Source organism: Arvicanthis niloticus, chromosome 12, assembly GCF_011762505.2.
Source record: "Arvicanthis niloticus isolate mArvNil1 chromosome 12, mArvNil1.pat.X, whole genome shotgun sequence".
Classification (NCBI taxonomy): domain Eukaryota; kingdom Metazoa; phylum Chordata; class Mammalia; order Rodentia; family Muridae; genus Arvicanthis; species Arvicanthis niloticus.
In genome coordinates this window covers 21412072-21439128 of record NC_047669.1, presented here as the reverse complement: position 1 = coordinate 21439128, position 27057 = coordinate 21412072, and the positions used below count along the sequence as shown (strand labels likewise).

General features: G+C 45.7%; 1 protein-coding gene across 3 annotated transcripts in view; it reads right to left on the bottom strand.

The window, feature by feature from the left end:
• Mylk (myosin light chain kinase) overlaps nucleotides 1–27057 on the bottom strand; it is a 254873-nt gene that overhangs the window by 193964 nt on the left and 33852 nt on the right. The window contains exon 1 of one of the 3 annotated variants that reach the window (XM_076942877.1): nucleotides 1726–1904. The exons of 1 other annotated variant lie outside the window; for it this stretch is intronic. The gene's annotated coding sequence lies outside the window, so the exon portion shown is untranslated. Of the gene's footprint in view, nucleotides 1–1725; nucleotides 1905–27057 lie in introns of those variants that run through there. One more of the 3 variants, XM_076942876.1, reaches the window with a different exon arrangement.

Below are 27057 nucleotides of genomic sequence, written 5' to 3'. Positions count from 1 at the left end.
ACCAAGGAAGCCATCCAACCACAGACTGAAATTTCTCTGAGGTATTTGTCACAATGACAAAAAATTAACATTCCCTTTTCTGCTCTAGAAGTCAAAAGCCTCCTCCAGCCTTTCAGAGCAGTGAGAAACTCAAAGAAGTGAAAGCAGGCCCCAGAAGTCTCTCCAAATCCTCATGACTCCAAACCTGCTGTGGTTCACCAGAATCTCCAGAGTCCCGATGTTCTCACCAATAGAAACACATGTGGGCTAGGGGGATAGCTCAGTGGATAAAGGTAATTGCTCTGCAAGTATGAGTTTGAATCTCCAGAATCCATAAAAACCAGGCACATAGCAGATATAGCAGAATCCTGGGAAGCCCAGGGCCCACCTAGGCTGGCATACACAGCAGAGAAACAACAGCAACCTTGGCTCCAACAGAATGGAAAGCGAGGCCTTGTAGCCGAGGCTGTCCTCGGGTCTCTACACTTACACCGTGGCACCCATTCACACACATGTATATGCACACACACACATTTAAATTTTAAATTAAATTTTAAAAGGGACACACTTGGCCTAAAGGAAAAAAAAAAAAAAAAAAAAAAAAAGACAGGGCCTGGCTTCAGGTTGAAAAGACAGTTAAGTCAATATTGCCAAGAAACACCTAGTTTTCTGTGGGGAGGTTCCCAGTGGGATGGTAACTCCTCTGTCATAGGGGCAAACGCAGATCTAAGTCCCAAGCTGTGTAGTCATGCCAAATAGATCTGCTCACCGTTAGTCCATCTACCCCCAAGCCCCTGTTACCCCATCACCCCATAGCTGCTGTTAAATTACACCATGCCATGACTACATTTCAGGGAGAATTAATAATAAACTGATCCAAACCCTCCTTATCTCTCTCTAACCCCCATCAAGCCCAGTGAGCACAAGAGAATACCAGAGGGACTGGATGGTATCTGTAGCTATCTCTATCAGCAGGGCAACACTCAGCAGCAGCTGCAATCAAAGGCCCCCAGCCACGGGGGTTCATTCAGTACTCAGCCAAATGTAGACCAATAGACAAAGGAGACAGAGAAAATCCCAAAGGGAGAGGTCAAAAGAGCAGAGGCCCGCTAATGTCTGAGCCAAAGCCAAGCTCCGTATACGTCCCAAGTAACACAAGTTATTAATCAAGTTTCCACAATTTGGTTACAAGTTTCCACAAGTAACACAATTTATTAATCACTCAAAGCAGCTCTGAGTGGATTGGATTTTAATTTGATCAAAAGCGCCTTTAATCGTCTCTTGAACCTAGAAAAGAACTAGCCAAGAGACTACGCTGTCTTGACACACAGACGCTTGGAACAAAAAGTCAAGTTAGCTGACGGAGTCAGGTTGGAAAGGCCAACTGTCCCTCCGGGACTCCAAGGACACACACATGAGATGAGTCTTGGAAGCTCTAAGTCACAGAACATCTTGGAAATACCTAACTTTCCCTACTGAGAGGTGCCCCCAAGCAGGTGTGGCACCCTGCCTGCAACCCTCCCCCGACCCACTGCAGAGGTGGCAAAAGCAAGAGTACAAACACCCCAGGCACTGATGGGCTCCCTCTGCCTTCCTTAAGCCTCTCAGCAATGCACTTGAATCCTGACAAATACCCTAATCTCTCTTAATCCTCCATGAGCTGCTCCTCAGCTGTGCCAGGCTGCCTCACCATGACCCACCCAAGAAAAGTGGGGCAGGGCCACACAGGACTACCCCAAGACACACCTGTCGGCAGCTGCCTCCCCGTGCAGCTTCCAGCAGAGGCCCGAGTCACTGCTGCTGAGACCCTGGTCCAAGGTCCGGCAAGAACGGAGAGAAAGGGAGATCCAAGCACACAGAGGCTGGGCCAGACAGAGAAAGTAAGGGGCTTTGTTCTAACTCTCCTCGCAGATGTTGCAACTTGCCTTCTGCAGGGCAGCCAACTTTGCTGGGAGATCTGTTGTTCTAATTCGCCCAGCTGGGGTGACCTTTGAAACCCCTGGCTGCCACAACAGAGCAGCTCAGTGAAGGCCCAGGGAGCCAGAGATGGAAGCTCACAGGTTTCGACTTGTTCAGAGCTTCAGACTCCAATCTGAGTGTAAAGCAACTGGAAAGACCCCATCAAGTAGAGAATTGAGCCCCAGATAGGCTGGGCACTTCCCCAGCTCCACATCTGGCCTGGACTGTCACTTCAACTCCTTGCTGCAGCTGGCCTGAGATGACCACCAGCTCAATGAGACATGTGCTTCCTGAAACCCAGCTCTTTCTTCCTTAAGCCAGTGGAGCCCCACTTAGGATGTCTAGTGCAGGAGGCTCGCTCAGGAGGCAGATAGTTGAGAACTCCAGTGCTGGGACTGTAGGCAGGAACACACAGTGCTCAGCACTCCACAGTGTTGTCCCCTCCCAGTGAGACTTAGGAGCTGAGCTCAGAGCACATATCTCCATCCCTACTGTGGACATCAAAGTATTCCCCTAGCACCCAAGGAACAGACTGAGTAAGCATCCTGAGCCGAAACCCTGTTGGGTGCCGGTGAATTCACAAGGGGGCGGCAATGCCCCAGCACCTACAACACCTACAACCTCCTTGATCTTCCAGCTCAGTGGCTGAAGCTTCTGTGATCTCAAAGAGCCTTTATATCCCTTAAAGTTATTAAAGCTCCAAAGGCTTTTGTTTGTGAGTTATTGCTATCAAGGTTTGGTGTATTTGGTATTCAATTAAATAGTAATTCACATAAAACATTGATAATAAGCCTACATGCTAATATAATTTTTCCTTCTTCCCCCCCCCCCCCCCCCGAAACAGGGCTTCACTGTGTTGTCCAAGCTAGCCTCAAATTCCTGAGCTCAAGAAATCCTTCTGGGCCAAGAGAGGCATCTCACCACTTAAGTGTACTCTCTGCTCTTCTGGAAGAGCTGAGTTCAATTCTCAGCACCCAAATAGCAACTCACAAGAGCCTGTAACTCCAGTTCCAGAGGATCTGATGCCTTCTTCTGATCTCCTCAAGTACTAGAACGTGCATGGAACATATTCACACAAACACACATAAATGAAAATAAAATACACATGCAGAGAGAGGCGGGGACAGGAAGGGAGGGAGGGAGGGAGGGAGGAAGGGAGGGAGAGAGAGAGAGAGAGAGAGAGAGAGAGAGAGAGAGAGAGAGATCCCTTCTTCTCAAGTAGCACTGTGGCCAGCAATACAAATATTTTTTAAAGAAAAATGTATTTTTTGAAAACAAGTTTAGTAAGAAGTTCAGTTCTGCTGTGTGTGTGTGTGTGTGTGTGTGTGTGTGTGTATGTGTGTGTGTATGGTTCTGGGTATAAAAATCAGGACCTCCCACAAGCTAGACAAGTGCTGTACCACTGACAGTTTATTATTGTTACTGTATATATGTATGGGGTGCATGCGATGGCTGCACTGTGGATGTTGGTGCCAGTCAGTCCTCTCCCCATATCTTGATGTAATCTCCAAGGATCAACTGACGTTGTCAGACTCGATGGGCAAGTGCGTTACCCACTGAGCCATCTTGCCAACTCACAAATTGTCTTTAATGTCTGGCCTAATAATAAAATTATTAGATCTTTCAGTACTGTGACATCGAAGTTATCTATAGTGGCTAGGAAATGCCACATATGGAGAGATAATAGAAGCAGAAAAACAAATGTCATCCTACACAAAAATCATCTGGGCCCCAAAAGAGCCTTAGGCTTCCCACACTGTACTTTAAGTCCCCAGATCATACTTGAGAACCTTATTCCGGCTAATCTCCCAGCCTCTCTCTGTCACCATCTGCTCTCACTGCTGGCCCTCTTCAGACACCAAGAGCAGAGGGGAAAGTGGCTGACTCTCAGCAGTGGTGTGATGCTTTAAGGAATAAGGATGACAAGCATAAGTCAACATCTTAATTTCATCCATCTCTTCTTCCAGACAGAAAGGTTAATCACTGTGACCAGAAAATCAAGAAGCCTGAGGCTCACACTGATGGGAACAGCTGCCAGCCACTCGGGTCCTTGGAAGATCTTGCACAAGGAGCTACCCCAAAACCTTTGGCTCTAAGAGAAAAAATTATAGACACTAACACTGCTCATAGAGAAGAGAGAGAATCTATCCCAAACCTTCTCACCCAGGACTTCTAGTGACTTAAGGTGCTTTAAACTGGACAAGACCAGGAACAACATACGGAGCTAACCGTGTAGAAGACATGTCTCAAGCCTGACGGTTTCCTCAAGCACATGGGACAGCTCTCAGCTTGAATGCTAACTATAACCCTAAAAGATTAGCACCAGGCATCAGGACATGAGAGAAAATTTACATAAAAAGCAGTCTTTAAATTCCCATACTTAAGTAAAAAAAAAAAAAAAAACAAATGCCCAGGAACCAAAGAGTTGACCAGACACACTCCACAGACTTCTGGTCCCACAAAGATAAGTCTGGGTCCTGTGATAGGCACACTTATCAAATCCTCGACACTGTCTTCATCCCATACGTCACAACAGAGGAGTGACCATTTGATTAAGACCATCTGTCTCCCTAGTGGAATGTAAGCCACAGCAGAATAAAGGGCATGCGTGCTCTGCTCAGTGATGGATTGCCAATGTCTATCATACTGACAAGCACAAATACCTTCTAAACAAATACATGTGCATTCTTAAATGAATACAAGTTTTTAATTTTAAAAATTTACAAGTCACTCTTGTGCTGTCTAGTTTTTATGTCGACACAAGCCAGAGTCATTTTGGAACTTCAACCGAGAAAAGGCCACCATCAAATTCGCCTGTGGGCACGTCTGTAGTACATTTTCTTTATTGATGACTAAGTTGATGAAGGGAGGGCCCAACTAACTGTGGGCAGGACTACCCGGAGGGGTCCTGGGTACTATAGGAAAGCAGGCGGAGCAAGCCAGTAAGCAGTGCATTAACCCTTTCCTTTCCAATTTGATTTTGTAATAAAGCAGTCACACTGCTTTATTACAGCAACAGAGAGCCTAGCTAAGATGCTTCTAAACCACAATACCGTTTCATTTTCTCAGACATGGCACTGCAGCACTGTTAGGGAGATTGTAAGGAAAGGAGCAGATGACTGGGCCTCCAGAGTTACACGTCCACTTCCCAAGCAAAAGGCTAGCTGGTGCTTGGCTCCAGGCACATGGGTTCTGGTGATCTATACTTGACATTTGTGTAACACATGCATCCTCTCTACTCTTTAATTTTCAGTCTCCCAATTTCTGAAATGGGCATAATCATGCCTACCATGGTGTCCACTGAGGAAAGCCAAAGCAAGAACCTGGAGGCAGGAACTGAAGCAGAAGCCATGGAGGAGTGTGGAGGTTGGCAGCTTCTGGCTTGCTCAGTTTGCTTTCTTAGACATCCTACAACCATCCCAGGACACTGATGTCCTCAGTACGCTTGGCCCCTCCACATCAATCAACAGTCAAGAAAATGCCATCACAGGCTAGGCTATATAGTCCAATCTTATGGATGCATCGCCTCAGTTGAAATTCCCTTTTCTCAAATAACCTTCAGCTTGTGTCAAATTGACCAAAAAAAAATTTATTAAGACATATAAGTATGTTCTTCTGATTTCTCACTGGTTTCTGTAAGCAACTTGGACCCCGATCCACATTTGTCCACTTGAAAATGTGCAAGATTACCCCACTCACTGATCCCTCACCACTGAGTTCTCCTCCAGTCCATTAAATAGCACCCTCCCCACATATTCCTAGGCCTTCTCCATGTAACACACATGAAAGACACACAGCTGTCCACAGCCAAACCATATCAGCAGGACAGAGGCCACACTTGGCAGGACAAGCCATGCATCCACATTTTTGGCAGAGAGCTACTTGTCATAAGGGGATGGAAAATGCACAGACACACACAGACACAGATCTCTCCCATACACACATGCACACACACTGATCTAACAAATACACATATCTGCCTGTGCACTCTTATGGTGAGAACGACATAGTCTCTCTCCTGCTGGGACTCTTGCTTAACTTAGGGTTTAATAAAAAGAAGTTAAGAAAAGCTTTCTGAAAGCAAAGTCAAATCTAATGAAATAAAGCTTGCACCAGAAACTGTGACTGTAATCACAGTTTTTCAATACACATTATAGTAACATCTTAACATTACACATTTCGTTACAGAAAGAAATGTGGGCGTCAAGTGGGATTGTTAAGCTCCCACTGTACCATCTCCTCCTCAATCCCATGTCCATTTTCACCCCAGTCTACACCCTGCATTCTCACTGAGCCCCATGAGCTGAGCAGTGTGCACAATCAGTTAGGGCTGCCATATCAAACTCAGACCTGGGATGCCAGGAAATAGATCAACACATGTGAGGAGCTGAGGAACCTTGAGGGAATGGGTAAGAATGGGTGGAGTCCTGGTGAACTTGTGCTGTTAACATGGGCCCAGCCATGTCATGCCTCAGACTTGGATGGCAATGCCTTCCCCATATAGGGAGGGCTCAGAATTGGCAAAGCCTTCCTTTGGTTCTATTCAAAGATTGATGCATGTTTACAAATGACTGGCCAATGTGCGCAGAAACAAGCAATTGCAGCTTCCCTTTCCAGGATGTTTATAGCCTGAGGCTGTCTTCCTCAGAGCCCTCCTACCGAGACTGGGTAACTTCTCCATGTACTGTACCTAATGCTTGCAGGTTGTTGAATAGTTGGTACCACTCTATCAGAGTGCACGCAGCCCACCTGAGCCCAGCTTTTCTGTATGATTGTCTGTGTGTCTGTCCTTTCTTCATTCCCTAGTCAGGTCAAATCTAAAGCCTAGAGCATAAATGGTTCTAAATGGCCAGCCAGCTAAGGAGAACAGACACTTCCTCTGTGCAGAACTATGCACCCAAGTCAAGTGGAAATCTCAAAGACCTTAATTTATTCATCTGTAGAACAAAGGCACCACTCATCCCCAGCTACCTGAAGGACTATTGTTATTGATTGACAAGGGTCAGCCACAAGTGTTATAAACTGAAGCACAGAGGATAAATGTAGCCTGGTTCCGGAGGAGCCCCGGGAGCAATCAGGAGCCAGAACCTGAGGGTGAGAGCAGAGGAAAGTCAGCCACCTCCTGGTCATCCTGGTTCCAGCTTAGACAACTGTACCACTTGTCCTACATGTCCTACCCTACTGCATCTGTGTTTCTAGGGTGGGCCAGCTCTCCACAGGATACACGAACACCAGGAAAACTCACAGTTTGAAGAGCCAATGTCTCCGGAGTGAGACAAATTATGGGAGACATGAGAAGAGCAAAAGGAACCTGGCCACCAGACCTTTGCTTGGGCCACCATACAGGCTTCACAAGCCAGGATGCCAAATAAGTCAGGCATCTTGACTGGAACTTGAGGAAACCCATGAGACATCAGGACAGGCCATAGAGACTGACGACTGGACCATTGCCAAGGGCACGTAGTCTTGCAGTTATCCCAGGTTCTCAGTCCATAGCCAACGTGCAGGTGAGTATGACCACACAAGGTTGCCTTAGAGAAGAAAGATGGCGGAAGGGGAGAGAAGAGAACTCACAGAGACCTCTCTTTAATGAGCGGTTCTTGTGTGCCAGGACTTAGACTAGGTTCTTACAGTTCACTGCTAATTTTACCCACCCCTCAGTGCAGTGACTAAGGTAGCCTCAGATGAAGGAAGCCATTGGGGTGCATCATTTGCTTGCAAAGAAAATGGGAGATATTCCTTCTTTAAAGTACTCCATTTGTCATCTTTGTTTTAGTGACTGGCTGCCAAAGACAGACAAATAAAATCCCCACCACCATGTGCTGTGCGAGGCCCTCTCAGCCGGGAGCTCTGAGGTGGAGAGATGGGGGAGAAGGAGAAGCTGAGGGATTCCTGCATTAGGAAGAGAGTGAGGAACTGAAGACGTGAAGGGGGTTGCTGTTCTTGCTCCTTGGGAAATGGTGACTCACACTGTCCATCAATAGAGCCAGTAACAACCACAAGGGCCAGTGGGCCTTCTTCCTTTGAGAAAACTGACCACTGTGTGAATTGCTGTGATTCTCAGAGCTGCACCCCAGCCCAGGAAGAAGAGCAGGACCCGCAGAGTGGAGCCCCACAGCTGACTGTCCTGTCCTGCTGTTTCCTTCTCCTCACTGGCCTAGCTGCTCAGCTCTCTAGTTGGTTGAACTGGCAATTCAACCATGAGCTTGGGATTTACTTCCTTCAGAATCGCTGGGTCGGACAAACATTTAACCATCCTACTTTTCAAAAGATGCCATTGTGGATGCAGTACGTTCAGGTGCCACTATAAAGAGCAAGTGTATGATGGAGATATGGGAGAGAGAAGCATGGTCTGCTTACTGAGAGGAGAAGGAGAACTGGAGTCAGGAGAGTGGTTAGGAATAGCCTGATGTGAGCAGCCTGCCCTGTCACCTGAGGCCACGATGAAGTCCCTGTCTGTGCTCTGTCAGTGTCTACAACTCATGCCACCACCAAAGACCATACTGACGGCCCTAGTCTGGGTTGCGCAGAGCAGGCCACACCTCACCTGGGCAGCACAGTAGAGGTAGCCCTGGTGGCAGGGGCACAGTTGAGCCAGCCTGAGGGCTTGAGCACAGGAGAGCTAGCCCTGCCTCTCACTAGCCATGCAGTGGTATGGGCACAGTATAGGTACCACCGCTGATTTTCCAGACAAGATGCCTCAGATACTTGCCTAAGTAAAATCAATGCAGGCAATACACTCAGTCAACACTGATTCGGGCCATCTAGGAATAAAACAAAACTGAAATCTAGGCTTTCTGAACTCCAAATCCTGGTTTGACTTGGTAACTTGTTTAGAAGGACTTGAGAGATATATTAAACCTTTTTTCTTTCAGTTTTATGAAAGTGTCTCCCATGTTAGCCCAGGTTAGCCTTGAACTTGAGACAATTCTCTTGCCTCGAGAGTGCTGGAATTTCAGAAATGAGCCACCATGCTTGGCTTGAATTCTTATTATAACAAACACCATGACAGCAGAAAACTTTCAGTATTTGTTGATATTCCATTAGACTTTGTTATGATATCTAATGAATATAAATTTGCCTATACCCTTGTCAAGGTAAATGTCCCCAACATTTGTCCTAAACAAACGAGTGATTTCATTTAAACCCTTCACAGCTGAGGCAGAGACCACACATATCCAGTGTCGAGCCCCCAGAAGTCTGTGCAGGGTTGACCCTATCATCAGTGTCCAGCTCGTCTACACACACACACACACACACACACACACACACACGTTCTCAGACCACAGCTAAGGATATCCTTGTGCTCTCCCCAGAGCTTTGCTATGCTGCTCTGGGCCCCTTCCTTGCTCCTTCTATTGCTGGGTAAAAGGCCAGTGCTGACCTTGTCCTCCATGTTCTTCAAAGCTTCAGGATGATGCTGTGACATTGTGTTAAGCCCTACATTTCCACAAGCTGCTCAGCCTTTTCTGTCTGTACCACAGTCTCCAGTGAGGATGAGGAACAATGGCTTAGTGTCTTCTGGGATTTACCTAGGGTGCTGAGGCCTGCCAACCGAAGCCAGCTTCATCAGCCCAAGGACAGAATGTCAAGTTCAGACCCAGGCTCCTCCTCTGGACCTGTGTGCTCTCGACTTCCTCTTTCTGTTGGTTCTGCTTCAGCCTAGATCCAGCCTTCCTGGGGCAGGGACATAGGGAGCTGGCTTTTTTGAGGCACCTTAAGGATTCTTTAGCACCAATCTCAGGCTTTTGGAGGAGACTCACATGCCCTAGGAACCAAGAATAACCCAGGAAGGAGAGACCTTCCAGGCTACACAACCACATCTCTATCTGTAGGACTACAGGACTATGTAAGGTCACCTCATTCTAGAACATTCATCCTACTCAGAGGTTTGGGAGATTGTTTTTATATTAAAAATCAGCTTATTTTATAGAACACCACCTGTGACTGAGTCTGGCAACCCATAAAGGAAGTTTCTATCTCAATGCTAACTCTGTGCCTGCTATTTGAGGCTCCAACTCAAGTCCTACCCAGAGCACACATTCTTCCACTGTTGCCCCTGACAGTGTGAGCTTTGAGAAGCCCTGAACCAACCCAACCTTCTGCCTCTGTAGAAAAGAAACCCAAGGAACAGATCAGTGGAACCATGGTATGTGTTGCTGTGATAAAAGTACCTCATTTGTTAGGTCCATCCTGGGAACTAGCTGTGTAGTGAGGACTTCCGTTTTCAAAGCAATTCTTTCAGATTTCAGATTTTCTTACAGCCCAAATCCCAAAGCCAGTAAGTACCAGCTACTAAGTATCAGCTAAGTCTGAACTCAGGTCTCCTGATTCAGACCCTGGTAGCAATGTCATTGTTAGAGGTGCTGTGAGGAACAGTTGGGAATTGACTGAGCTCAAAGTCCTACTGTCTTGGCCTGGCTCTACCATTAGACCACACACAGCCATAGACCTCAAAGGCTCTTGCCTCCCATGGTTAGTCTGTGATAGAAAAAACAAGGCCGAAAGGGAAGGGGCTAGCTTAAGGCCAGGGTCCCAAGTTCCAGGGATAGGATATGGAGAAGTGTCCTGACGAAAGGTTAGACCTCTAATGTGCCCCTAAGGATGTATCAACACAGTGTGAGCTCCAGCCCTGGAAGGAGCTTTGCTCTGTGGAAGGCAGCTCACATTCTCTTCATCCTGTCACCACATTGCAGCATGGAGGGCAATAGGATGACCATCCCAGGCACTGAACTTCAGAGACTACTCAGTCTGCCCATGATCAGCTTCACTTGGCACTCCAAGGAGGAACACATTCAAACAGCAGTCAGCCGTAAGCATGCACACCTTTAACACAAAAACTCCGGAACTTCATTGATTCCTGTTTGCCTCCAAAGGGCTCTTCTTCCAGATCCAACTTCTTAGGCCACTGGTGTTATCTAAAGGCCTGGAAAAGAGCTAGCTAGCTAAGATGGACTCTCTACTACCCACTTAGAGCTGTCTACACACTGCTCATTTGGGCCAACAAAGCCAGGCCTATTAGGTCTGCTCTCTCTACACAGCAGGGAGAGCAAGGGCCTGAGGTGACATCTGTCTACACAGAGTACTCATGCACTTAGTGAGTACCTGCAAGGCCCTTGTTGAGCACAAACAAAATGAGAGAGCAAAAAGAGCATGGCAGACACTCCTTCCTCCCCCACAGTGACAGGAGTGTGTCGGGAAAAGCCAGGATATCCCCTTACCACCCCACTTTATCTTGCCCAGCTTTCCTTCCTTCCCATGGTCTCTCTCAGCACTCTGACAGCCGCCCCACTCTGTCTCTTCTCCACTGAAGTGGCCACACTCTGGATAAAAGGTTCCAGCTCCCTGCTGGACAGGCAGGTTTGTTTCCGCTAGTGTTCACTGATGCTGGGTGTCTATGGACTCCATCTAAGTTGGCCGCTTGACCTTAGTGCTTAGCCTCTCTGTTCATTTGGTCCTGCACATCTGAGGTCCTCTAACATTTCCTATGTTGCATACTTGCTTGCTTTCCATGGCTTTCTCAGTGTGCTATCTTAAATAACCAACCCAGGATAATCTTCCCAGGGCTAGCCCTGTCCACAGTGCTCTGTGCCCTCTGACATAAGTCATTACTCAAGCAAATGTTCTTCAGGCTTATCTTCAGGCAAGTCTGGGGGGGGGGCATTTTGTCAATTGAGGGTCCCTTTTCCCAACTGACCCTAGCTTGTTTCAAATTGACAAACAAAACCCTACCTACTATAGTATATAATATATATAGATATACATATATCCTTCCATATATATATATATATATATATATATATATATATATACTTTTAAGAACAAAATAATACATATACATGATTGTAAACTCCTTTTTAAATATTTTCTTCAAAACTCAACTATGAATTTATTCTTAGATACAGAGTACTCTTCATAAACCTTATTTTCAATATCACATCAAATGGATAAACTGTAACTCCCCCCAATCAAACCCCTTTATTTAACACTAAGGTTATGTGTAACTTCAAAGAGAAAACACTTCAAGTCACAGTTTTAGACCTAAAACTTTTCTTCTAGATTATTTCCTCAGGACATTTTTCAAAAAATTTGGCAACTGATTTAAAGTGCTTGACATTTTGAAAGCACATCTCCCTGGCCCAGTGCCAGGGCCCAGATTAAGGACCAGGTCTGGGGAGTCCCACAAAGTGTGAAGGGAGGTGCATATAGAGACGCAACCAAGTTAGGTAAGACTTGGGGAATGAGTCAAGTATTGAGCAAGACAGGAAACATCCAAACTCGAGGGGTCACAATGTTCAAAACAACTGTTGTTATCAAGCAAAACAGGAAGCCTCTGCCTTCCCATGGAACCCTGCCAGGGGACACAGTGCCAGGAGGCCTCCCAGGGGCCACTCCCCGACTCCTACTCCATCCACCTCAATGTACATGTCTCCTCTAAAGGCAACTCCAGCAAGACCCATCAACTGCTAACCGCTTATCTAAGACTTCGGTCCACAAGGACCCACACTGAGGAAGCTCCCACTCAGCTAGTCAAGTGGGAGAAAGGAAGACAGTGGGGTTCATAAACAGGCATCACTTGAAAAAACGCTGTCCTTTAATGTCCTTTGTTTCCCTGTGACAATGGCAATGGCTTTGTTTCAAATTTGCTGGTTCATTATATGTGTTTTCAGAGCTCACACATTGCTGTGTTATTTTGGTCCCTGGAGACACAGCAGTGGACAAAAAGACAAAAGCAGCCCCTGCTTAGCCAGGCTCTGGGCCTCACAGCAAATGTTTGGTTTCCTGGCTGAAGACTTTGGACAGTGCTGGGGTCTGTACATCTCTGGACTGTATGGTACTCTGGTCTTGATACACACCGCTGGTGATGAAGTTTTATAAAGACTAGGACATAAACACTGGAGGCACTGTTTCCACTGAACTGTGTCATGTATTTTTTTATGGCACATACAAGGGTATGTGTGGCAGTGATGGAAGTCAACTTGTTCAGGCGCCACGCCACCTGGTTTCTAATCCTAGCTTTCCTTTGGTAACTTCAGCAAATTCTTTAATCTCCCAGGGTCTTTGCCCTTAGTTGTAAGATGGGGAAAATGTTGTAATCAGTTTTCCATAATTATAACAAGATACTTCATGCTGTGTAGTTATCAAAGGTTTCATTTGAGGCTGAGCATCTAATCAGAACGGTACTGGCTCTAGTGAGGACGTCATGGCAGACAGCATCACAATAGAAAGACTACACACAAGTCCTGGAATCCTAGCACTGGACCTCACCTCTTCATGGCCCCACAACCTTTAAATATTGACGTAGGAAGGTAAACCATGCCAGGAAGCTTGTAAGGTAGAGCAGGTCTGAGACTCAGATACTCCATAGGTACACATCTGAGACTTAGGTCAAACTCCTGGTCTAGAACACATGCCACACTCCCCACATAAGGTCATCTAGGCCCAGAACAGAGTTCTCCATTCTAATGAGGTAGAGGCCCTGAGGATTTAACCAATAAGCTTCCTTACCAGACATTTCTCCCTGAAAAATGTATGTAATCTCGGGTCTACCTTGAGAAGTTGCTACAGTAGGGTATGAACCATGGACTACCTCGTTCATCAAGATCAGCTGGGGGTGGGGGGAGGGGGGAGCCATGGAGAAGGCACTGACTATTGAGCCACAGCTTAATTCTCCCTTAGAAAGCTTCTCTGTGCTCCAAGCCACAACCACCACCACCAAGCTAAGGACAAGCAGGAGCTCCCCATTCCCCTATCCCCGGCCCCACCCCCAGTTCTGGGATAGACACTGTCCTCAGCCTGCTGGTCCCCAAATTGGCTTTCTCACATATCAAACCCCCCAGCGGTGTCTCGGTGCTTCCCTGAACCCCATTACCCGCCTGGCAGCAACATGAGATAAGCACAGTCAGACCCCCGCGCCCCCCGTTTCTGTGTCCTGAGGTGGACAGAACGGGGACCAACATATTGATACCCTGGAAACAGGGTGGACTGTTTAAAGATACTCATATCATATCTGAAACACATCATTCCATCCTCCGCTTCAGACGGCTGGGAGGAGTGACTCCTTCAGCACTATGCTTAGAACACTGTAAGCTTTCCTTAAGTATGGTCTAGCTGCGTTAGCAAACAGTTATCTACTGTAAATAAGCCAACTGTCTGGTGATTGACAACATTAAACCAGATAGAGAGTTCCATAGCCAGAGACCCAAACTGCAACTAAAGGTCCATTTGACTGCCTAGAAGAAAGTAAGGATATAATGAAAATATTCGTGAAAGATAGGGAAAAAAAAAACTAGATAAATTGCTTTTCCTTTTCCATGACTGCCAATAACGGAAATATGGCAAAGGGTTCCTGCCAAGTCCAGATGGCTCCAACAATGAGAACTCAAGCACAAATGGTCAAGCTCGGTCGGGGGATCAAAACTAGGGGACAAGCATAGCCAGCTCAGGACTCTCCCCAGGGATGGACATTCTAGACAGATAATTTCCAGTGCCATTGGGTGCTGTGGAATTTCAGAAGTCTGAGGGAGAGCGAGACACAGTGGCAAACTGAACGCTGGCCACATCTAGCGAAAGGACAGGGCCCAAGTTTGCAGAAGTCGTTCTTAGTTCTGTGATTTAAATGGAATGCTGTCCAGATTTAATATCAGTGGCTCAGATAAAAACAATGTCAGCAGACTGGATAATTAGAGCTTTCTGGCTCATTCCTTCTCTCGCTCACTTTCTTGAGGGATGTTGAAAGAGCAGGAGATGGGTCCAAAAACCCAAGAATTCCTCAGAGTTATATGTGTATTTTTAGCTCCTCCTGGCATCTGGGAGAGCAGAGACATTACTTCAGGATCAGCTCTTGACTATGCCCTTTACACTGGACTAAGCAGCACTTTTTTAAACCCTTTAATAAAGATGAATGCTTTTAAAGAAACACACAGCTAATTAAGACCACATTTGGGGAGCTGTTCCCTTTCACCAAAGGACCAAGTACTGGCCAAGTGGAACAGATACCATGAAGTCAGCTGCCACCGCTCCTGTTCCTCACCAGCTCCCCAAACTCCTCTCTCGACCACGCCAGGATCTGTTGTTAGCCTTGCAGGTAGACCTGGTCTACTCATCTCAGGATTGTAGCCACCTCCAATCCTGTAGGGTTTCCAGGGCCACATTCAGGTCATTGCAGAGAGCCTGGGCCCCGCCACCTGTTACTGAGCTTTTTAGAGCTCAGGTCATTTGACAGGGGAAGAGTGAGTCACAGAACCACAGATACAGTTAGGAGACCTAACTTAGCCTCCCACCCAGAAAAAGAATCTTTCTTTTTTTCCTAACTGGGCAATAGTGGTCTGGGCTATGCATGAGGACTTCAGGTGGCAGAAGGGATGGGCCCGACCTCAGCAAGATAGGACTTGGTCAATAGTCTGTGGGACTCCTAAGAACAACTTGAGAATACTGGGAGCCTCAGCACCAAGGACCCAGCTGACAGTAGCTCCTCTAGACATGCAGCAGGGACAGGACATCTCAGCAGTGAGACACAAAGGAGGCTGCCTGTCTGTGAGGACCATCTACACATGGCAGGGCAAAGAGTTCATACCACTGTATTAGCAGGAAAGCTCTAGAACATACTGGTCTGCACACACACCATGACCCTGGAGACTAGAGAATACACACAGAAACACAGTGGTCAGATGAGAGATCATCTGGTCCAATGCTTACACAGCAAGAATGCAGTAAACATTCCTGGTCCGCTTTTTCTATTACTGATACACCGGGGAGACTCTTTTTCCTGGATCTCACAATTCTACACATGGTACCTACAGAGATACTTACAACCTTTGTCCAACCTTGCTTTTTAAGGATACTTGAACAATCAACAGTTCAGAAGAGGAAAAGATGCTTCATTTAGATATGGCCCTCAGCCTCTGATGGAGTAAAGTGACAATGTACTTATGGGCCCCTAGAAAAGATCCAAACCCTTAGGGTCCCCCATCCCTGCCACCATCCCACTACAGGACAGCTATGATACTGCCTTCTTTGCAACAACTTATGGAGGTTGGAGCCCAAAGAACCAGTGTAAGAAAATGCTGATGTTACAGTTGTTTTTGTTGCTAACCATAAAGCTCTTTATCTGTAACTCACGGGCCTCGTCTCCTGCCAGAAGCCATGCGCTTGGCAGATTAACTCCTTAGTTTGCAGTAGGGAACTATCGTTCTCTTTCTAGTTGCTGAAAATAACCTCTAGAAAAGATAGTGACAAAATAAACTTCCTTTCTCCATCATTATCTCAGAATATCACCAGTCCCATTACATCCTGTCCATGTTTACCTTGCTCCAAAAAAATAAAAATAAAAATAAAAATAAAAATAAAAATAAAATTGAGCAAAGGACTTTAAAATCCTATGTATTCATGTTGCTTCTCATTTTGATTTTAATCCACATTTCCATTTGAGGTTTCTGTGAGGCTTTTTTCAAGGAAGCTTGATCTTTTTCATTTGAAGATCCCTTGCTAAGTTCTCTTGCTGGAGATGTCTGTCGTCCTGGTTCACTCTCACCAGACCAGACAGAACCTCCACCTAAGTCTAGATTCTCACTCACAAACCTCATATCCCAGCGACCCCCACCCCATGAAAAGAGGAGGGTTCGTGTCCTGAGGGAATGACACGGCTGAAGGCCAGACAACACCAGCTAGGGTAGTCAAGCAGAAGTAGGAACAGCCACATACATGGACACTGCCACCCTTGCATCAAGCACCGGGAACATGCAGGCAGGGTAGACTCAGAGGCAATGCTATGAAATTCCCAATACAATTTCCACACACTCTGGGCCACTCAGCGGGAGACGGTGGGTGGCAGAAGTTGTCAGTGGCTCCCCACCCCTTCAGACGTGGAACATGAGCATCTCCCCTGCTTCCTGCCATCAGTGCCCCGTCAAAAACGTATAGATGACGATTCACGTGGATGCTGAGCTTCGACTTATAGGTGAACACTGACACTCAGCTAAGCTACCAGACACTTTCAGTCTTCCCACCACGTACGTTCTTGATTTCTGACTTTCCCACACATCACAGAATCGGTTACATGTAGGTCTCAGCATCTAGTATTAAGCTGTAACTTATGAATGTTATTCAAAAATAAAATAATCCAGTCAAACCCGTGAGGTGAAGTGTTTTGCTGTTGCTCATCCTTTCAATGTTTTAGCTTTGTTTTTGGATTTTACTGTTTAAAGGCTTCCTGTAATATTTTTAAGCATAGAAGGGTATCCCGAGACTTCCAACATCTGGTCATGAGTTACTTGCACAACTTTAGCATAGTTTTATTTCTTTTGAAAAATAATTAATCTGTGATGGCTTTAATGGATAGCAAATGACTAAAAGCAGCTTTAGTGGTGGCATAGCTTTAAGCAGTAAGATTGAACTTTATCAGGCCCCATGATCAGGGGCTGTCTGGAAAAGTTTATAATTTAGTTCCATGGAAAACTCCAGGGGGATGGATGGACCCTGGGCCTAGAAGCTTATTACCAGTTTGAACTCTGAGGGGGCTCTTATCCCACACCAATGGTCTTCATTGTTTATACAGGATTCTCAACTGGCGGTCTCCCTATGCAGAGATGGGCTTCCATCTCTTTAAAGCACTCATAAACATTTCAACCAGAAAGTATTGCTGTCCTTTCCTATGGCACCATGGTCTCACTATTTCCCTGAGTCCACTGGTCTTGCTACATCCATGAAAGAGAGAAAGAGTTACAACCAAACCTTATCCCCATTCTCCTAATTATGGAGAAACCATATTTAATTCAACTCCCACTTCCCCCAATTCTGAAGGGTTCGATGGTTGGATGTGTCCCTCAAAGATGATGTGTTGGGATCTGAATCTGGACTTCAATGTTGAGATGGAGGACCTTTAAGAGGTAATTAAGGTACGAGGCAACTATCATACAGGAGTAGGCTCAAATTTGGGAAATGGGTTTGCCATAAAGGTGGGTTGAAACCTGTTGAGTCTCATGAGCTCTTGGCCATCCACATTATACCGTAACATAATGCAGTGGGGGTGGAGGGGAGGGGTCCTCACAAGATGCAACCTCTTAATTTTTGACTCCCATCTTCCAGAACTGTAAGAGATAAACCTCTGTTCTTCGTAAACCACCCAGTTTGTGATCTTCTGTTAAACAGCCTCAAACCAACCAAGGCATGGGTCTTTAAGGCTGTTCTTTTCCAGGGACTGCTTCCAGTCAGAAATGGCCAGACCACCAGGCCCATGGCTCTCCCCTGGATACCCTGGGTATATACTAATGATCAAAGGAAGAAGTCACAGGTGACCCAAAGTACTCCCATATATTTCCTTCCTGGACGCAGGTCCGATTGGGCCTTGCTCTTGATAAATTTCTGAACTCACAGTTATGAGAAAAGTATCTCCAAAGGAGGCAGAGACGGCTCCTCTGTGCTTCTTCAACACACTCAGGATTACACAGAAAGTGAGGGGCCCCAGGCTACATCAAGCAATGGACATTCAAAATGTCCATTGTGATTCTTCTCTGTCCCCTAAGGTTGGAGCCTTACAACCACACTTGAGATGCCAATGGTTTCTCACACTGGGAGTCTGACACCTGTGTGTTCTTTCCTGTTCCTTCTGTCTTCTCTGCCATCCATCCCCTTCTCCTTGGGACATTCCTTAACTCCTTCCTTGTCCCCCCCAATCTACTCCCTAAGTAAATAGAGCAAACAAGTGTCACTTTGGGGCTCACACAACAGAGCTGTGTCTTGGTTACATTGAAACAGGCAAGGAGCCCCACCTCTCCTGGGAGCTTAAGGTTGGTGTTATCACCGGTTAAAAACATCACTTAGGATTAATGATAAGTTTTAAAAATTCTTACTGTAAGCATGGGTGATGCTCATTTTCCTGCAAATAAGCAAACACTTCAGGAGATCCCAAATTAAGAAATCCTAATTCCTAAGCCTCTAGGAAGCTTTAAAGCTAGTAGCTTACTGCTGAGGGCTAAAATAAATCACAACTTCCCTGTCTTATGAAAGACTATTAACACCTATGGCAGAGAGTTAAGGGTCTTGCTGACGAATAAGGAGAACAGAGGGAATAAGGAGAACAGAGGGTAGTGTAGAGGGTGCCACCTGCTATTGAATGGCAGAGAATAAAAAAGTTGCTAAGACCCAGCACTACGCTTCCCCTTGCTCACCTGCAATTTCCACTGGCGGAGTCTGTTGACTCCATCACCCGCCTTTTAACAACCTGCCTTGAGTAGCTCCAAGCATAACAAAAAGAGAAGACCAGCCCTGGCTTCCTTGAGTTGCTAGTCAAATAGAGGAGGCATGGCCTGCTAACACCTGAAGGGCACCATTGCCAGTTTTCCTCACAGTCTTTTCTGCCCTTGCTTTCTAGGATGTTCTCCTCTTACCCTCCTGCAGATGCCCACAGCCTACAGTGGGGCAGAAAAGAGGTAGGCAGAGTTTCTGTTCCTGGGTTTGGGGGTTTGAGGCAGGAGACCACAAGGAGAAGAAGATGGAGAGAGGAGAAGAAGCCATGGGGTAGGTGAGTCACAACAGCATGGCCATGAGGGCTGGCCAACTGGAGTTAAGAGCTGCCCAGGTGGAAGATGGCAAATTCTACTTTCATGGGCTATAGACAGGGAACAGAAAGTAATGGTGTAGGGGGTGGCTAGTGCTGATTAAAGGCTTATAGATACAGAAGTTTTGCAATTTTTTTAAATCTAGGAACTGAAAGAAAAAGGCAGAGTAGAACCCCCCCCCCAATTGAGATTAACTATTTACTGCAACACCTACAAGGCAGGATTTCAACAGCCATCTGAGTGAGGAGAGAAGGAAAGAGAATCAAAGCAGATGCAGGCAGCAGATGCTGAGGGAGCGCTGAGGAGCGCCACAGTTTCCCAGGCTTAGAGGAAGCAGGTAAACATCCCAAAGGAGACAATGCCCTAACCACTGTCAAAATTCACTTCTTGTCAAGCTCTGCTTCACCCCTCTTCTGTTCGCTGGCCAACTCGCTGCTCCACCCACACCTAATTCATTCCAGCCCCATGGTCTTTGCAGTTGCCAAGTTCTAGGTCTTGAACAGAGTTCTCCCTCCAGATGCCCTAAGACCTATACTTTCCCTTCATTCTCCACTTTGCTTATATGTCCCCTCCACAGAAAAGTGTTCTGCTTGGCCATCCTGCATTAAACAAACATGTGCACACACCTCTCATTTTGTTTTTCACTGGACTTTAAAGTTGATGCCTACTTTTTCCCTCTAAAATGAAAAGTACATTAGAGCAGAAATTTTGATCCTCTCATCACTCAAGGAAGACTGACTGACTGACTGAATGAATGAATGAATATCAAGTCATTGTCTTTTTTTTTGGAAAAGAGGACTGAATTTCTCCAAAACAATTACAATACTAACAAAGGTCCTAAGTAGCCTCCTGAGACACAGCCCCAATTTACTACCCGTAGACAAATAATCCACTGGCTGCATAAATCTCAATGTAAGGAGTAATACAAAACAGCAAGACACTGTGACGCCTACAGAGGAACACATTAACTCTCTACAAAATAGCTCAAAGAAAATGCCTACCTCGCAAAGAGATATGACTAAATTCCATATTTAAGCCCCAATTAGCATGAAACAAAGTCTAGAAAATATATGTGCTTCCATAAGAAAGAGAATTAACAACGAAGCACTTGCAACTGTGGCTGGACGTGCAGTTAGGCAGTTAGGTACCAGAGGCCATTGAAGGTCACTGGCGATGAACCCCTCCCTCACAATCAGCAGCTTGCAAAACCAGGAAGTGAAACTGTAGGACTCTGGTTGCTGCTCAAAGGATTGGGATCCGAGTCATCCTGGCCCTAGGTGAAGACGTGACTTTCCAGACTGCTCAAGGAGCACACGATTGCTAATCCAGAGCAAGGGAAACAGTCAATGAAGTGCTGGCTATGTAAACCCACGAGCCTGAGGCCAATCACCTGTACCCGAGTCAAACCAAGGCCCAGCGGTGTACACTGGAACCCCAGTTCTGGGAAAGCAGAGATAGGAGGATCCCTGGGACTTGATGGGCAAATAGTCCAGTCAAAATGTGGAGTCCAGGTTTGGTAATAGATTCTGTCTCAAAAATAAGGTAGAACCTAAGGTGGCAGAGGGAACCCACCTCCCTCACAGTGAAAATAATAGAGAGTTATGTATGTACATGATATGGGTTATGTACACAAAATACCAAAGGATGACCCACATTTTGGAAACCTGAGAATATTTACTATTGTACAATTGCCCACAAAAGGCACCATCTGTGTTCAACAGGGTTTCCTCTGTGTCTGTTACTACAAGAGCCTTCTTCATAAACAGAAGGTGAGCACATCTGCAATGTCGTGTGTGTGTGTGTGTGTGTGTGTGTGTGTGTGTGTGTGTGTGTGTGTGATCTCTCAGGCAACCTGGAGCAGCTCACCAACATAGAACAAGCTGTGGTTATGGGCTCAAAACAGGGTCCTACTATATCCCCCAAACCAAGGAGGTCTGCCTCCTACAGAAAGGAAAGAGAATTTGAAATTGGGCAGAGTCCATCAGAGGAGTGCCCTGGAAAGTCAGGAGGGGAAGTTTCAGGACTCATGCATGAATAATCTCTAGCAGAAGCTAGAAGGCCCCTCCCCATCCCTCCACCCCTTCAAACTTTCCTGGATGCCCCCAATGACACTTCTCATTGACTCTAAATTTTTACTGGCTAAGCCAAGGCCAATAAGTAATCCTAAAGCATCATTTTACCTTCACCTTCCCAGGTAACTGGCCAGACACATTACATCAAGGCTCTCTTGGAAACCCAGGCAGAGACTCAGAGTCCCCTTTATAGCTCTCTGGGTTCTTGAGGCAGAATGGTCAACAGCAGTACTTAAGCCCTGCTGACTCACCAGGGCCTTCTCTGTGGTCGGCTGTGGTAACTGGCTGGAGGGCCAGGGAAGGGCCTGGAGAACTGCTTCCGGCCCTGCAAGCCCCAGGGGATGTTCTGAACTGCAGCTCAGGCAGACAGCTCAGAAGCCACAAGGGTGGGGAAAAGAAAAGGAGGAAAGGAGAGAGGAAAGACAAACCAATCAGAGACAGACAAGTCAAAGAGTATAAGAGCAGCCAGGAGCAAAACATTGTGCTCATCAAACTCTCATGGTTGATAGTAAGGAGGTGTTACAAGCTTGAAGTTCAGAAACAACGGTCCCAAGAAGAGCCAGTATGAGATGCCTTCTCACCATAGAAAACTGATGGGCAGTACTCTGGTCAGGATGAAGGATTGGAAAGGGGTCTGGCACACATGAAGGAGAAGGGCTTTGGGTCTGACAGGGTTGAGGGAGAAGAGCTTTGGGTATGGCAGAGGTGAGAGTGACGGCTTTGGGTGTGGCCTCCATGCTGGTGAGAGGCAGTGAAGGCAGATGGATGACAGGGCCTTCTGGAGAAGTTACCTTGGTAATTTGGGGCCTGGCTTGAGAGACATTGCCATGGAAAAAGGGAAGACAGAGCTAAAAGAGAATACAGTGTGGAAGAATGGCCTCAGAGACAACTGTCCCTCTGACAGACTGGGCCTCTGTTCTTTCTCTATAATTCATATTAAGGCGGAGTCCCCACTCCACCAAGTCCAGGCTGCTAAAGGTGTCTCATCTCCTTTCTTCAGAGACCTTTGCTACCCCGGAGGCAGGGAGGCAGATTTTACATTCTTAAGAGGGAAGCTAATGCCTTTGGGAAATTCATTTCTCCCAAAGTACAGGTGTCCTGGGTTTGCCCTCTGTAGCTTGTTTCTACATTTCCTGAGGTATGCTACTTTATGAAGGGCAAACCTAAAGGGAAATGGGCTCTCATCATGGCATACGGGAAGCCAAGAGACTGCAGAATGAAAGATCCTTACGAGGTCCCTTTATGAAGCACAAAGGAGCTCCCGAGAGCTCCTTTACACAGAGTTGGTGGCTTCCTTCCTGCTTTGAGGCACACTCTAAGGAAGAAATGGGTAACAGGGTTCTTAGAGGAATGTGATGGATAGGCCTATTTCACTTTCCTGGCTAGATGCTCCACCCCCACCCCCACCCCCACCCCCGTTTGGCTACAAGACCAAGTGGAGCTAATCAGGGTGGGCATTTCTGCTTCTCTTCTGTGCCAAGTCAGATAGACCTTGTCCTTAAAGACCAAGTGGAAACTCAGCTCATCTGCTGCTTGCAGAGAATCCCTTGACCTTAGATCCTCTTTCCAACTGTGTGGTGCTCTAGTCACTGTCCATGATGTGCCAGCTAGCGAAGCCGCTAAGCTCACCATGCCTCTCCTCTATCCTATCCTCAGGACCACCACCCTGGACACTGTCTGTGCCAGGCCCCTGGACATTCCATCACTCCCACTCTCAGACCTAGAATTAAGCCTCTTCTGGCTATTATCACTTTACTACTTCTCTGTTCCATGGATGCTTCATAGTCCTACTTTCAAAGGTCTTGAAGTCACAAGAAGTCATAAAATAAAGCTACTGAGTATTTGAAAGTACATGCAGAAAAGCTCATTCTAAGCTAATTATTCAATCTACCAATAATTCCACCTATTCCTAAGTTTCACGACACTTGGGAGCAAACAAAAGAAAAAAGTTCACATCTCCTGGAGCAAAGCTGATGAGAGGCATGAGAGAATATGGCAGAGTGAATTCCTAAAGGCCTCCCTACAGAGCAAGAGTGCACATCCCCACAGACTGAGCACTGCTGGACGCTCAAGAAGAAACACTTAGCATTTGGTCTCTTAATATCAGCATCTGTTATAAGAAACCATCAAAATACTAAAGTGCAGTCGAAGGCCATTGCTTTTGTACTGGGCCAGAGGTCGGATGCTAATACAAATCTCATGGTTGTGAGCAGAAGACTGTAATGCCATCACCACCCATCCTGGGGGTGGGAAGGGATGAGACGCTGGTGATCAAGAGGTCAGAGGGCATTGAATGTGTGGTGAGATGGATTGTCTTAATGAATTGAGACGAAGAAAAGAAGATCCAATTACCTACATTAAACAGAATGTTCACTATAAAGAACAGTCTTGCCTAAGATGCCAAAAGCATCCCTGCAAAGAAGCACTGGGGAAGAAATCAGCAATTAGTGGACCTCTTCTAGTATACCTCTTAAGTACCAATTAAACCTTTACTGGGAGTTGACAGCAGTGACCACAAGAATGTCTGCTCCAGGGTGTAAGGGGGGAACAGGTGCCAGGTTTCTGCTGTGTCCGTCTGCTGGTGGTAAAGTACATATTGTCTATCTGAGGAGGAAGGATCCTGTCAAGCTTTGCTGGCTAGACAGAAATCGTTAACAACAGTGAACTACAGACATGCCCAAGGAAAGAAAACATGCCTACCCTGATTCTGATTCCCTCATACATCAAAATGAGGGTAACAGCTAGGACACCAAAAGTATCTCCCAACATAATCAGCTTGATTAACAAAATAGATGTCTTCTGTCTTAAGAGAATAATGCACTTTTTTTTGAATAGCTAATGCATTGTTATAGCTCAAAACACAGAAGGACACATAGCCACACCTACTCCCAGGTGCCTAACACCAAAGTGCCTTCTAGAGTCAGTCATAGCACTTGTAGACAGATGGTAAAGAAAGACATGCTTTTGTCCCCATTTTTCTTACATACAATTATAGCATATTATAATATGCTATAATTTTTTTCAGTTAATATAGAAATATGGCCATTCCATACTAGAAATATCTAGAGCCACCTAGAAAGTTTCTGAGTGTCTGAAAACACACAACATGGGCTGTGAGAGTCTTCCCTGCAGAGAAGGAAAGGCTGTTGGGCCACCACATGATTCTTCTGTGAACTTTAAGCATGGAGCACAACCTCAGTTCTTCATTTGCAGAACACTGGGCAAGCCCAATTTGTGTATTGTTTCATAACATGAAGTTAACATGGAAAGCCTCAGGCAGACCATTGAAATGCAAAGTAGAATTACTGGCTAAGACTAGTGCACAGTGATTCAGGTACCCCAGGATGAAAGAGAAAGGATCTTAAACACTAGAGAAAACTCAAAGCAATGACGTGATTTGGAACATGTTTATCTGTTAAGTTCAATAACTATAAAAGATCATTTTATCTGTAAAAGTTAAAACCCAATGAATGATAACGGCACAAACTGACTTAAGAACACTTACTACTGGGGACAATCATTAGGGCGTGCTAGAGACCTGAGACGGAGGGAGTCCTCTGTGGGGGTCAATGCAGGTGACTCTAGCTGAGACTCCTAGAAGTGGGAGATATGGATCCTGAAGTGTCCGATCCTATAGCCAGGAAGGACTCTTAGTGGAGGGATAAGGACACCAACCCGCCTACAAGACCTTCAACCCAGAATAAGTCCCGCCTACAAGATGTGCAAGGACAAAGACAGAGCAAAGTAGGAGGGAAGGGCCAACCAATGACTGGTCCAAATTGAGACCCATCTCACGGGCAAGAACCAATCCCTAACACTATTAATGATGCTCTGTTATGCTTGCAGACAGGAGCCTAGCATAACTGTCCTCTGAGAGGCTCCACCCAGCAGTCAATCAAAACAAACTCAGAGACCCACAGCCAAACATTAGATGGAGCCGTTGGAGTCTTGTGGAAGAGCTGAGGGAAGGACTGAGTAAGCCCAAGAGGACAGGGTATCCACAGGGAGGCCAATAGAGTCAACTAACCTGGACCCTTGGGGGCTCCCCAAAACTGAACTACCAACCAAAAAGCAAGCACAGGCTAGACCTAGGCCCCCTGCCTATGTGTAACAAATGTGCAGCTTGGTAGCGGGGCGGACTTGTCTGGCCTTACTGGGAGAAGATGTGTCTAGTACTACAGTGACTTGATGTGCTGGGGAGGGGTGTGGTGTGGTGTGTGAGGGGAAGATAAGGGAAGAATTGGGGGAGGATCTGTGTGAGGGGGTATTGGGAAGAGAGGGGGAGCTGATATTGGGATGTAAAATGAACCAATAAATAAAACAGTACTTGATAGGGCCATTTTTCAATATTTATAATCAAGTATACAACACAACATAAAATACACAAGATCCAATCTTATGCCAAGTTCCACTGCAGTAACATTCCTTCAAAATTATTCCTGCTTATACTTCCTTCAGCACCATCAGGAAGATGTCTTTCTCCTCTGATGTCTACTGAGCTTCTAATTTTTATTTATTTTTTAACCAACATAGCCTATTAAAGTAAAACATTAAAGTTTAAAGTAAATAAACATAAATATATAAACAATTTTATTGAAAAGGATTCACATGTCGTATAATTCATATTAATCAGAAGGGTTTTCCTGCTATAGCTAGAGTTGTGCTGTGTGTCTATTGAGTTTGTCTCCTTGACAAATTCCAGAGCACCCTCGTCCCTAAGAAAGAAAGTCTCTACTCATTGCTGCTCCTCACCTCCCCAACCCCCAACCTAGGCAATCAGCAGTCCACATTCCATCTCAGCAGACTAACCAGCACATACAACACAACCAAAGGCTCAAAATCAATGGCCTTGTGGATAAGTCTACATGAAATGCCCTTCATTCTCCACTGAAGAGCAAAGAAACAAAAGAACAGGGAAGAGAACAAACATTTAAGGGCTAGAGAATAGTACCAGATGTTCTAAAGTAAACAATGCATTTGAAATAAGTATAAGAAATAAAAGATGCTGGTGATAAAGTGAAACAGTAAAGACCCAATTAATATTACAGCAGGTAGAAAAAAAAAGATAAAAGCAAAGAGAGATTAAATCAATAAAAAATAGCTGACATGTTTTATAACAACCATATTAACAATTTTATTAAATAAAGATAATTTCACTAAATAAAAATAAGAAATTAAAAATGGAACAACAACAAAAAAAGACCCAATTATATACTATCTACAACAAAGCCTTCTTTCAGGGTTAAAAATGCAAGCACTTATTAAATAAAGCAGAAATGGCTACATTGATTCCAGACAAAGGAGTTAGAAGAAGGAACACTGTTAGGAATAAAGTCAGTTACTTCACAGTAAACCAGTTCACTGGAGAAACAATAACCCCCAAAAACATGCAAACATATAACATGGACTTCTAAAATACTTTATCCCAAAACTCTTAAAACTAAAAATAGAGCCAGGAAACTCAATAGTGCTAAGATTGAAGGCTCCAG